Genomic DNA, 12594 nt, shown 5'->3' with positions numbered 1-12594 from the left:
TTTTTAATGGATGCAGTTTCAATATTGCAAAATGAAAAATTTCTGGAGCTGGGTTGCACAACATTGTGAATATGCTTAACACTACTCAACTGTACAGTTAAAAATGGTTAAGATGATAAATTTTATGTTTTTTACCACAGCTAAATATATATTTTTTAAAACACTTTATAGGGCTTCCCTGGTGGCGCAGTGGTTGAGAGTCCGCCTGCCGATGCAGGGGACGCAGGTTCGTGCCCCGGTCTGGGAGGATCCCACGTGCCGCGGAGCAGCTGGGCCTGTGAGCCGTGGCCACTGGGCCTGCGCGTCCGGAGCCTGTGCTCCGCGACGGGAGAGGCCACGACAGTGAGAGGCCCGCGTACCACAAAAAATAAAATAAAATAAACACTTTATAAAAAAGTCATAATCCCTTGTCCAGTTCAAAGACCTGAAACCGCTTTCAGACTTGAAATCTATTGAATGAAAAAGTGTCCAAGTCCCCAGGAGAAAGGAGCCTGCAATGTCACAGCAAGTATACACTGTAATAATTCTACCAGTCCTTCTTGCAAAGGGACTCACAGCCATTTTACTTGGGTGACTGTAAACTAGGAGGTTGGGGGGGAATATCCGGCAGGACACAGGCTCTGAAATGATACTGATATTCAGAGACCTAAAATGTCATTGTGGACCCCCATTAGAGTGATGGGACATGGGCCAGGTCAAAATGGAGTCCTGGCTGAAGTCAGCTTAAAGGGGGTCCACTGGGTCCATGGCCCCACCTAGTGGTCGTTGCCCCAGTCCCTGAACGTGTAGCTGGGATTGCTATATTTGGCAGTTGGCGAAGCCGCCACATTGGGTTATTGGTTTATGTGATAAGAGCTTTCACAGTGGAGAAGGACAAATGGAAACCTCCAAAACTGTGCACCTCTCCCCACTCCTCTGCTCCCCAGACAAGATGGTAAATAAAAAACAATACCCCATTTTGGACGGAAGATAAAAATCAGTGCCGCTCTTTAGGATCTTAAGGATGCAGGGATGGTGGTCGCTACCATACCTCTGTCTAATTCACCAGTCTGGGTCCTGCAGAAAACAGATAGATCCTGGAGAATGACTGTAGACTGTTGCCAGTTCAACTCCACCCCGATTGCAGCCACCACGCTGGACGTGGTCTCATTGCTAGAGCATATAAATATGACTTCAAGTACATGATATGTGGCCACTGATTTAGCAAATGCATTCCTCTTTATCCCAATCAGGAAAGAGGATCAGAAACAGCATTCATGTGGACTGAACAACATTCATTTAGTTTTTTCCCCAGGCTGTGGTAACTCTCCAAATCTATGTCGTGATATATTCAGAAAAGATCTAGACCATCTCGACATCCCGCAGAATATCACATCGATCCATTGCATCAATGACATTATGCTGTTTCAGGAGACTGAGCAAAAGGTGGCTAGCACCTTAAAGCCTTGGTAAGACACAAGCACTCAGGAGGGTGAGATATAAACTCTAGGAACATTCAGGGAACTGCCCCTTCAGTAAAGTCACTTGGGGTCCAGTGGTAGGGGTAAGCTAGGACACCCATCTAAAGAAAAGGCAAATTGCTGCATCTTGCATCCACAAAGAAGGAAACACAATCCCTGGTGGACCTCTTTGTTCTGGAGACAATATGCTCCACCCCCTAGGAATACTGCTGTAGCCCATATACTGGGAGACACACAAAGTTGCAGCTTTTTTTGTTTTTAGAAGAGCTTACACTTTTATTTATCCTAAACCTGATTCCAGTCTGACTCCAGAAAGTAACTATTCACTCATTGATCCAACTAATATTTTTTGAGGACCTCCTATGCGCCAGGCACTGTTCTAGAAGCTTGGAATATAAGTTACACAAAAGAGACAGCTCCGAGCCTTCCTGGAGTTTGTAGTCTAGCAAGAAGAAGTATTTCCATGGCCACCTCCTTGGCCCCAACCACCATCTCTCACCTGAACCACCACAGGAACCCCTGCGTCTCCCTGCTTCCACTCTCACTCCCTTTCCATCCAGGTTCCACACAACAGCCAGAGTGACATTTTAAAAATACATTAGGGACTTCCCTGGTGGTCCAGTAGTTAAGACTCCACGCTTCTAAAGCAGGGGGCCCGGGTTCGATCCCTGGTCAGGGAATTAGATCCCGCATGCCGCAACTGAAAAAAAAAAAAAAAAAAAAAAGATGCTGCAGCCAAAGATTCCACATGCCGCAACTAAGACCCGTCGCAGCCAGATAAATAAATAAATATTTTAAAATACATATACATAATACATACATATATAAGTTATATCATGCATGTCACTCCCCAAGGCTGCAGCTTTGAGTGGGGCCTCAGGGATACTGAGCCTCATCAGCAAAAGGAGGTAGAACTGCTACTACATGGGACAGGAATATGTGTGGAACTCAGGTATCCATTTGGGCACCTCTTGGCACTCTGTGGCCTAACTGTGACATGAATGACAAGCACGGCCCAGCCTGTGAAGGGTGAGGGTATCAGGGCTCAGACCTCCTCAAGAATAAGGGTGTGGGTTACACCACCCAGTAAGCCATCAAGACCAGCAGAGGTGACAGTGGACTGATCTCCAGAAGAGAGGGAGAGTGGAATTTAGAGTAGATAATGGAGCAGGGAGACAATAAGTTACCAGCTGTAGCCCCAGGACCAACCACAGCAACAGCCAGTGGTTGTCCCACAGACCTCCCTTTTCGAAGTCCCTTAGGACCCTGGAGAGCTCCCCCTGCTTCTCCTCTTCCCCACTCAGCAGATGGAATCCTTAGAGCACTTCACGTTACTTGCCTACTTAAAACCATCGAAGGGACTTCCCTGGTGATCCAGTGGTTAAGACTCTGAGCTGCCAACGCAGGGGGTGTGGGTTCGATCCCTAGTCAGGGAACTTGATCCTGCATGCGGCAACTAAGATCCCGCATGCAGCAATGAAGATCCCATGGGATGCAACTAAGACCCAGCACAGCCAAATAAATAAAAAAACTTTACACACACACACACACACACACACACACACACGCACACACACACATAAAGCCATCCAAGCTTCTCGTCACTCTCAAAATAAAAATCCAAACTTCTTCCCCTTCATCATCTGACCCATGCACGTCTCCCACTTTATGTTGCCCAGAAGCAGCCACACAGACTTCGTTTCTGTTCTTCAAACACACCAACCTCTTTCCTACCTCAAGACCTTTGCCCTTCCTAGTCCTTCTGCCTAAAAAAACACTAGTTCTCTTCCTTAAAATTTTTTTCAAATGTCAGCTCCTCTGAGAGCTCTTTACTGGCCACTCTGTCTCAAAAGCACCCCTTCCAATGGAACTGCTCCCTATCATGTCCCTCTATTTGCTTCTTTCACTACAATTAGCACAGTCTCATTATTTGTCTCATTTACTGTGTTATTATCTCTCTCCCTGAGTAGAATATAAGCCCCACAGGGGCAGGGCCTTGACTTGTTCACTGTTATCTCCCTAGCACTCTGCACACAATATAAATGCAAAAATTGTTTGCATAATAAATGACTGAATAAAATGGTACCTAACCCATGCACACATCTGCCAAATTCATCGCAACCATTTAGTTCCATTGTAATAATATTAATATATTTTGATGACCCACTACAGTTTTTGTTTGTTTGTTTTGTTTTGTTTTGCGGTATGCGGGCCTCTCACTGTTGTGGCCTCTCCCATTGCGGAGCACAGGCTCCGGACGCGCAGGCTCAGCGGCCATGGCTCACGGGCCCAGCCGCTCCGCGGCACGTGGGATCTTCCCGGACCGGGGCACGAACCCGTGTCCCCTGCATCGGCAGGCGGACTCTCAACCACTGCACCACCAGGGAAGCCCCCCATTACAGTTTTTAAATAGCATATTCTTGTTTGCTATTAATAGCTTTTACATACATTACTTATTTTGATCTTAAGAATTAACCCTGTGAGGAAAGTAGGGCAGAGATGACACCAAATTAAGGATTAAAAAAAAAATTGAAGCTGAGAGAAGTAACCAAGCTAGAAAGTGCCAAAATCTAAATCTAAAATCAGGTATTGGGAAAACGCAGTGATGTCCAGCACCAACTACCAGGTTTAGGCCAAACTTCACAGGTTATGGGCCCAGTCCTCCACAAGGCTGCCCTCACTTCAGATACCAGTCCCAAGAGCAGGAGTCCCACTACTCCGTCAAGTTTGAGAGTTTGCTAGAACTACTCACAGAACTCAGGAAAGCATCGTACTTACTATTAAAGTATTAGTACAAAAGGATACAAATCAGGATGAGCTGAAAGAAGAGACAGATGGGGTGAAATGTGGGTGAGACCCAAACATGAAGCTTCGGGTCATCTCTCATGGAGTCCTGGATAGCATTACCTCCTCCCGGTTACACCGTGTGCCAACATTCAAGAGTGTTGCCAAGCAGGGCTTCCCTGGTGGCGCAGTGGTTGAGAGTCCGCCTGCCGATGCAGGGGTCGCGGGTTCGTGCCCCGGTCCGGGAAGATCCCACATGCCATGGAGCGCCTGGGCCCGTGAGCCATGGCTGCTGAGCCTGCGCGTCCGGAGCCTGTGCTCCGCAGCGGGAGAGGCCATAACAGTGAGAGGCCCGTGTACCGCAAAAAAAAAAAAGTGTTGCCAAGCAGAGATGCTTACCCAAGTCTCTGGTGTCCAGAGTTTTTATTGAGGCTCAGCACACACTGCCCACACCTCTGACCTGTCGTCTCCTGTCCTCTGGAGGTCAGAACTGATACAGCATCTTTCAAAGCCACCATCATAAATCACATTGTTAGACTGGTCAGTGGCCAAACCCCCCAGGCAGACAAAGACACTCCTATCAGGTAGGACATTTTAGGGGCCTAGATATTACCTCCCAGTAGCTGAGGGCAAAGGCCAGGCCTCTCTTTGGGTAAAGTTAATTCTTCATTATACAAGGGAGATTTACTCTTTTTTTTTTTTTTTAATTCTAAGTCTAGTGCTCTAAACACACTGCTCTGTTTAATCTTGAATCTCTAAGTCTGACCTATCTTTCCTCTTTTAGAGTCTGCTTCAGGTCACATGTTGCCCTGGAGAACTGAGAAGGATGAGCAGACCTACAACCAATTATGGCCCCAAGAAAGCAAGAGGACAGAAGTAAGCAAAGTCTTTATTATCAAACAAGAAATATGCTGTTTATAAAGAAAATTATTACAAATTCTCTTTTTTTTTTACATGATGTTGCTGAAATAAGATCTAGCAAATGTAGCTGTTAGTAAGGAAAAGACTAAAACAATGCTGGGCAGTGACATCAAAGTAACATAATACTGTAATCTAGTTGACATTCTCTGATGATATACTACTACCCTGCAGCCTGTAATTCCCTACAGATTAACATGCCAAGAAAATGCCAGTTACTTATTGCAATGTAAAATTCAGATGATTTTCACTGATGTCAGGGTGTGGGGGCTCGTTATGGGTATGTGCATGTGTGGCTTCTTTCTCCCACTCTTTACAAAAGTCAATAGTGATCATTAACTTTTGAGGAAAAGGTGTCATCACGCTGTCATTAAAAACCATTTATCAAGTCTCCAAACTGCAAAGTATATTTTGTCTTTGATTGTAACCATTTGTTTATTTTCCGTTCTCCCAACTAGATGGTGAGCAGTTCACAAAGGTACTCAATAAATATTTTTTAAGGGACTTCCCTGGTGGTGCGGTGGTTAAGAATCTGCCTGCTAATGCAGGAGACACGGGTTCGAGCCCTGGTCCGAGAAGACCCCATATGCCGCGGATCAACTAAGCCCGTGCGCCACAACTACTGAGCCTGCGCTCTAGAGCCCGCGAGCCAAAAGTACTGAGCCCGAGTGCCTAGAGCCCGTGCTCCGCAACAAGAGAAGCCACTGCAATGAGAAGCCCACACACCGCAATAAAGAGTAGCCCCTGGGGCTTCCCTGGTGGCGCAGTGGTTGAGAGTCCACCTGCCAATGCAGGGGACACGGGTTTGTGCCCCGGTCCGGGAAGATCCCACATGCCGCGGAGTGGCTGGGCCCGTGAGCCATGGCTGCTGAGCCTGCGCGTCCGGAGCCTGTGCTCTGCAACGGGAAAGGCCACAACAGTGAGAGGCCCGCGTACCGCAAAAACAAAAACAAAAAAGGAGTAGTCCCTGCTCGCCGCAACTAGAGAAAGCCCACATGCCACAACGAAGACCCAATGCAGCCAAGAATAAAAATAAATTAAATAAATAATTTTTTTTTTTAAAGGCATTGAAATTGTGGCCAGAAGGCCAGGTTCCCATTCTGGCTCTTCTCCTTATTGATTGTTTGACCTTGGGCAGGTCTCAATTCCTAAATCTATTTCCGCATCTGCAAAATGGAATTACTCACATTTGCTCTACTTACTTCATAGGGTTATTGTAAGAATCAAATGCATACGTGGATTTTAAGGTATTTTGCAAACTGTGAAATGTCTTACTAATACAACATTTTTTTTCCAATTAGAAATTATTTTTAAAGTGACATGGGGGGACTTCCCTGGCGGTCCAGTGGTTAATACTTCACCTTCCAATGTAGGGGGTGCTGGTTCGATCCCTGGTTGGGGAGCTGAGATCCCACATGCCTGTGGCCAAAAAACCAAAACATAAAACAGAAGCAGTACTGTAACAAATTCAATAAAGACTTTAACAATGGTCCACATCAAAAAAATCTTTTTAAATAAATAAATAAATAAAGTGACATGGGGACTTCCCTGGTGGTCCAGTGGTTAAGACTTCACACTCCCAATGCAGGGGGCCTGGGTTCGATCTCTGGTGGGAGAACCAGATCCCACATGCTGCAACTAAGAGCCTGCATGCCGCAACTAAGATCCCAGCGCAGCCAAATAAATAAACAAATATTTACAGTGACATGTATTTTACTAGGATGTAAAATGTGATTGGGGAAACAGACTCAAGAATTCCAAGCCTAAGCAGATTGAGAGCAGGGAAGCTACCTCTCACCTCATCAGTCCTGTCGTAGTCTAGAGGGACCTCTTCCTGCTCTCTATCAATGTGTCTTCTGTGAGTCTCAGTTTCTTTATAACAATTTCTCTGAGCCTCAGTTACGCCATCTTTTACATGGGAATAAAACATGCCCTATTTACCCCAGATGGTTTGATGGGAGGCTCAAATTAGATCATTGTTGCTCAGGTCTCTTTGCCAGCCATAAAGTGCTATAGAAATGTAAAGAAATCTGGTAATATTTTCCTAAAGGTGATGAACTTTCAGGAATAGCTTCAATAAAGCATAAAAGCCGAGGGTATGGGAGGCTTACACTGGGAGGCACATCCCAGGAAAGAATAGAATATGCTTCACTGTCTTGGGTTGGATTACATATTGCTTTACAAACTCCATTCTGGCAAGGTCTTGGAAGAAAGTAAAATGAAACACAGGCCCTTTCACATCCATTGGCTTATTAAATCTTACCAACACTGTGCCAACCAGGAATTATTATACCCATTTTGCTGATGGGAGAACTGAAGTTTGGAGATATTGATACTTTCCCAAGATCATGCAACTGGTAAATGGTTGCATCTGAAACTAACTCTTCCAACATCAGTGGGAGAGGACAAAGTGTGCTTAAACCAAAGGGAAGAACAAGTGGGCGGTAGCCTTACAAAATGGCCCATTTCTCATTCCTCCCAAGCTATCAGACCTACTCTCTTTTACAAATACTTCCTGTTTCTCACGATGGCTAGGGGGCCCAGATAAACAACTGTGACAGCAGGTAGATTTAGGATACAATACAGTGACTGACAGCCATGGGTGGACAAGAGGGCATTTCTACTGGAGGGGAATATGGTCAGTGTTCACAGCTGTGGCAGCCTCCTCCCCTGAAAGATCTTTAATTGGTGAAGAACTGTCTATGCCAGCTTCAATCCATCCCTGTTAGACATGCCCAGTTCTTAAGTCACATAGACTCAAAGGTCTGCATAAACACTCACTACTCTCCCACCTCCACCCTCATAACTACATTCACCCTAAGGCTTAGGCAAGTCAAGAGCAGTTCCTCAGTCACAAAAATGCCAGGGGTCCCTGTTTATATATAAACCTTTTTTCATGACCTAAAATTCTTCCTTTATTAATTCATGTCTCTTCTCTTATGTAAAAATCTAATTCAAATACCAAAAATTGGAAATAGCCCCAATGTCCAGTCCATCAGTTTGGAGACCAATTTAAATAAATTATGATAACACATTCGTTCAGTGGACTATTTTTTTAAACGCATCATTCTTTTTTTTATAAATTTATTTTACTTTTTATTTACTTTTGGCTGCTTTGGGTCTTCGTTGCTGCGCGCGGGCTTTCTCTAGTTGTGGCGAGTGGGGGCTACTCTTTGTTGTGGCGCGCGAGCTTCTCTTTGCGGTGGCTTCTCTTGTTGCAGAGCACGGGCTCTAGGCTCACGGACTTCAGTAGTTGTGGCACGTGGGCTCAGTAGTTGTGGCACACAGGCTCAGTAGTTGTGGCTTGTGGGATCTAGAGCACAGGCTCAGTAGTTGTGGCACACGGGCTTTGTTGCTCCATGGCATGTGGAATCTTCCCAGACCAGGGCTCAAACCCATGTCCCCTGCACTGGCAGGTGGATTCTTAACCATTGCGCAACCAGGGAAGTCCCCATTCAATGGACTATTAAACAGTCATTAAAAAGAATGAAGCAGATGTGGCAAGACTGCCACAATATAATGTTAAGTGAATTAGTAAAGGGAAGATCAGGGTGTATGGTATGCTCCCATTTTTATAAAAAGAAAAATATTAAATGTTTTAATAAAAAGAAATATTTTTAATGAAAATACTAAAAATTTAAGCTTACAGTGGTACAGAAAACTTCTAGAAGAATACACAAGAACTAGTAACAGTGGTTGACTCTGGTTAAGGAGACATACTTTTCATTGTACAGCTTTAGTACGGTTTGAATTTTGCCGTGGCATGTATTACTCTTTCAATTAAAAAAACAACTTTAAAAATGAACTCAGGGGCTTCCCTGGTGGCGCAGTGGTTGAGTAGTCCGCCTGCCGATGCAGGGAACACGAGTTCGTGCCCCAGTCCGGGAAGATCCCACATGCCACGGAGCGGCTGAGCCCGTGAGCCATGGCTGCTGGGCCTGCACGTCCAGAGCCTGTGCTCCACAACGGGAGAGGCCACAACAGTGAGAGGCCCGCGTACCGCAAAAAAAAAAAAAAAAAAAAAATGAACTCAAAAATTTTTTCCCTCAAAAGATTTCCTTGTCCATCCGACTTCTCAACTATCTCTTAAATCTGATCACCTCCCTCCCTCCCCTTGCCTCTGCCCCAGACTAACTGCTAGGGATTGACGGTGCTTTTCCCTTGGAGACAAAAAAGCAGAGAGGGAAGTTTTTTTGTTTTGGGGTTTGTTTTTCTTTTACACAATTATTTTAAAAGAATAGCACCTGGTTATCCACAATATTTAGTTAAATTGAAAGCTATTGGAAGGCACATCACAGTCACATCCACTTACAAGCCATATCTTGAATTACAGAATTGTTTGAAGGTCAATTTTTAGCTGTTTGCCTTGAGTGCCAGAATTGCTTTTCATGGTTCTGTCCCTGCAGGTTCAGGCCACCAACCCTTCTCTCTTCAACTAATGCAACATTCTTCTAATTAGTCTCACTGATTCTACTGTTTCTCATTCTCCCTCTCCTATAATCCAACCCAATACAGCAATCAGAGTGATCTAAGATTTAAATCTCATAGTCATATCCCCATTGCCCTTGAGTTAAAGTCTACTTTCTTTAACACGGTTTACAAGGCCCTCCAGATCTGGATTCTTCAGCCCCAATCTCCCTCTCCCCACTCCCTTTGCTAGATGCCTCAGGGCCCCGCCCCCTGCTCTATACTCCAGCCGTATTGCATGTGCACTAAACTTTCTGTTTCCTGAACCATCAGTGCTCTCTCTGGCCTTAAACTCTTGTATCTGCTGCTTGCACTTTGGGGAGCACCCCACACACACACAACTGACTGCAGAGCAGCGACCAAAATATATGTGCTGCCACAGGCTTTCCTCTCTGAGGCATACACTTCTCCTGTTGGAACAAGTATCCTTTCGATTAAAAGTAATAAATCTCCTCTTGTTTAAGGAGCAGATGGTTAAGATTGTTGCTTTTGCTTTTAGCAATGCTCTTAAATGGGAAAGGAAACCTATAGGCATAGGCATAGAGTGAGAAGAGATCAAATATTAAGGCCAAGAACTAATTCCTAGCAGCCAGGCAGAAGTTCCAGGGGGGTCGCTCAAGTTCTTTACGTCAAGACCTCCACAAGAGCTCCACAAGGGCCCCTCTCGTCATAGACCCCAAGTTCTAGCAATGAACTCAAAGTTCATCCTCCAATGTGTGATGGCCAAGTTTACTCAGAAATCTGTGAATCACTTGGACTGCACTTCCCCTCCCACCTCCAACCTCCCAACCCTCACCCAGCTTCCATTTTGATGTTTAATAAGGAAACTTCCTGTGTGCACGTGCTCCAACAGAGATAACATTTAAAGGCTCATACTTGAACTGAACGATGTAAATATCCCCCAACAACACAGAACAGAGACCAGATTTTTCTGGTTCTTTTGTAATGTCCACACCATACCCATTCTTCAAAATCTGTCACACTTCCAGATAACACCAGGTAGCAATGAACTCTTCCCATGTGCACTTCAGCATATCTTGTCTTGAATTGTTCTCTGACAGCAATAGGCACTTTCAACAAGAGTCGAATGGAAAAATACCAAACTGGGAGTAAAATGATCTAGCTTCCAGTCAAAAATCTGCCACGAACTCCATGTAATCTCGAGCAAGTCAACTTTCCGGGCCTCAATGCTCCCTGCAGAATAAGGCTGAACCGCTTATCTCTAAGGATCTTCCACAGCCTATGGGTCAACGACTCTGAGCTCCTCAAAGTTCGGGAGCACAGGCCACATCCTTTCTCAGGGCTAGACACATAATAGGAGCTCTATTAATACTTGAATGAAAACCATTGATGAGAAGGTTGCCTGGCCTCAGCCCTTCTATACCAAACCGACATGCCACAGATGATTGTGTCTTCCTTGAAGCACTCTCTCAAAGTCTACAAGTGAGTCTACAACTTCACTGATACAAATCTAACAACTTTTAATATCTTGTTCTACTGGAAAGTTATTCCTTAGTATAAACTTAAATCTCTCCAGATCAACCTTCAAGACAGCTGAGAATCATCAGCTTCAAATTTGTCTTATTTCCCCCACCCAAGGACTCCTTTTTGCTGCAGCACTTAGATTCTAGTTCAGAAAGCAAATACTAAAGCTGGGCCACTAATTTGTTAGGTTCAACTATTTGGCCCTACTGCCCAGACCCCCAGTGTTACCACTAAGCAAGCCAAGAGATTATGTGAATCACTGACTGACACTCAAAGGCAAAAGATAAACAAAAACAAACTCCTTTTCAGTAATTTCACTTAGAAAACCAAGTATAGTGGCAAAAAAAAAAAAACCCACCAAAAATAAAAAAGCCTAATATTTTAAGCTTTTGGGGATGTTGGGGGTGTAGAGTTCTGAAGAGCTGGTTTCCGAAGGGCACTGCATACCAGACAAAGTAGTACAAGAGCCTCCCGGCTGTTGTGTCAATGAAGCCTTTCAGGCCTTCCACACTACTTCACTTGTTCCCCTAAAGTAGCGGTTTCTGGAAGCTAAACTCTCAGCTGGCGAGAACAGTGAACCCTGTGCCATTTGTCTATCAACTTCTTTAAAAAGAAAAACCTCCTGTACAGCTGTCTTGTTTTGCATTTTCTATTCTGTACTTCAGTACACGTAATGACAAACAGAGGAGGCAAGGGGCTCTTTTAAAACTGTGAAGAAAGAAGAAATAAAACAGTGCCCAGAAGTCTCTGCTTCAGCTATTGGGAAAAGTTTGCAGCCCATAGAAATGAGCACTAATTTAAAATAACAAAAAAAATTCAGTCCTGAGCACTAGGAATTAACAATAAGGCATACTTCAGGTTTGGGGGTACATAAGAAGAGGTACACAGTCCATGCCTCCTTTCTAAATTAAACAATATAGTCTTCCAAAATCTGAAGGTAAAAATCTTTTCACATGTGAATTTTATCTCAAAAGATAAACTTTAATAAATAAATAAATAAATAAACTCAGAAAATCTTTTCACACACAATCTACTCTATTGGCACTACCGTAGGAAAATAGTGCAGATAATTCAAAGTAGTAAATATTCCCCAAAGCATTTTTTTCCCAAAAACATTTTTTACCACACTTTTGTATACCCAATGTATGTTTTACAGAAAATGTATCTTTGTAATTTTATTTTTCTTAAAGTAATTGCTTAGTATAAGTAGTTTACACCACTTGAGCCCACACCCATTGACAGCATAAGAAAGCAGTTCAAAGAGTGCCTAAAAAGAATGGAAACTAAATGTTTTCCCCAAATAATATATTTTTTAGAATCCCAAAACCCTACATGTTGAAAACTGGTGTTTAAAGGAATATTATTTTAAAAGAACTATCAACACTATCCATTAAAAAAAAAAAAACTAGCAATGTCTTAACACATCAAGAACTGAAACAAACTGATAAAACCTGAGAAAATTACAAAGTATATAATAATA

The 12594-nt window shown here is 43.9% G+C and overlaps 1 long non-coding RNA gene across 5 annotated transcripts in view; it reads right to left on the bottom strand.

Moving 5' to 3' along the window:
* LOC117309655 (uncharacterized) overlaps nt 1-12594 on the bottom strand; it is a 72731-nt gene that overhangs the window by 36294 nt on the left and 23843 nt on the right. Inside the window, exons 5-6 of one of the 5 annotated variants that reach the window (XR_012333347.1) lie at nt 6524-6581; nt 4602-6058 (exon numbers count right to left, since the gene is read on the bottom strand). The exons of 2 other annotated variants lie outside the window; for them this stretch is intronic. This is a non-coding gene — a long non-coding RNA (uncharacterized lncRNA). 2 more of the 5 variants (XR_012333349.1, XR_012333342.1) reach the window with 2 other exon arrangements.

Source organism: Tursiops truncatus, chromosome 1 (genome assembly GCF_011762595.2).
Source record: "Tursiops truncatus isolate mTurTru1 chromosome 1, mTurTru1.mat.Y, whole genome shotgun sequence".
NCBI classification, from domain to species: domain Eukaryota; kingdom Metazoa; phylum Chordata; class Mammalia; order Artiodactyla; family Delphinidae; genus Tursiops; species Tursiops truncatus.
Note: the sequence above shows the minus strand (reverse complement) of the source record. Positions and strands in the feature narration are given on the sequence as shown.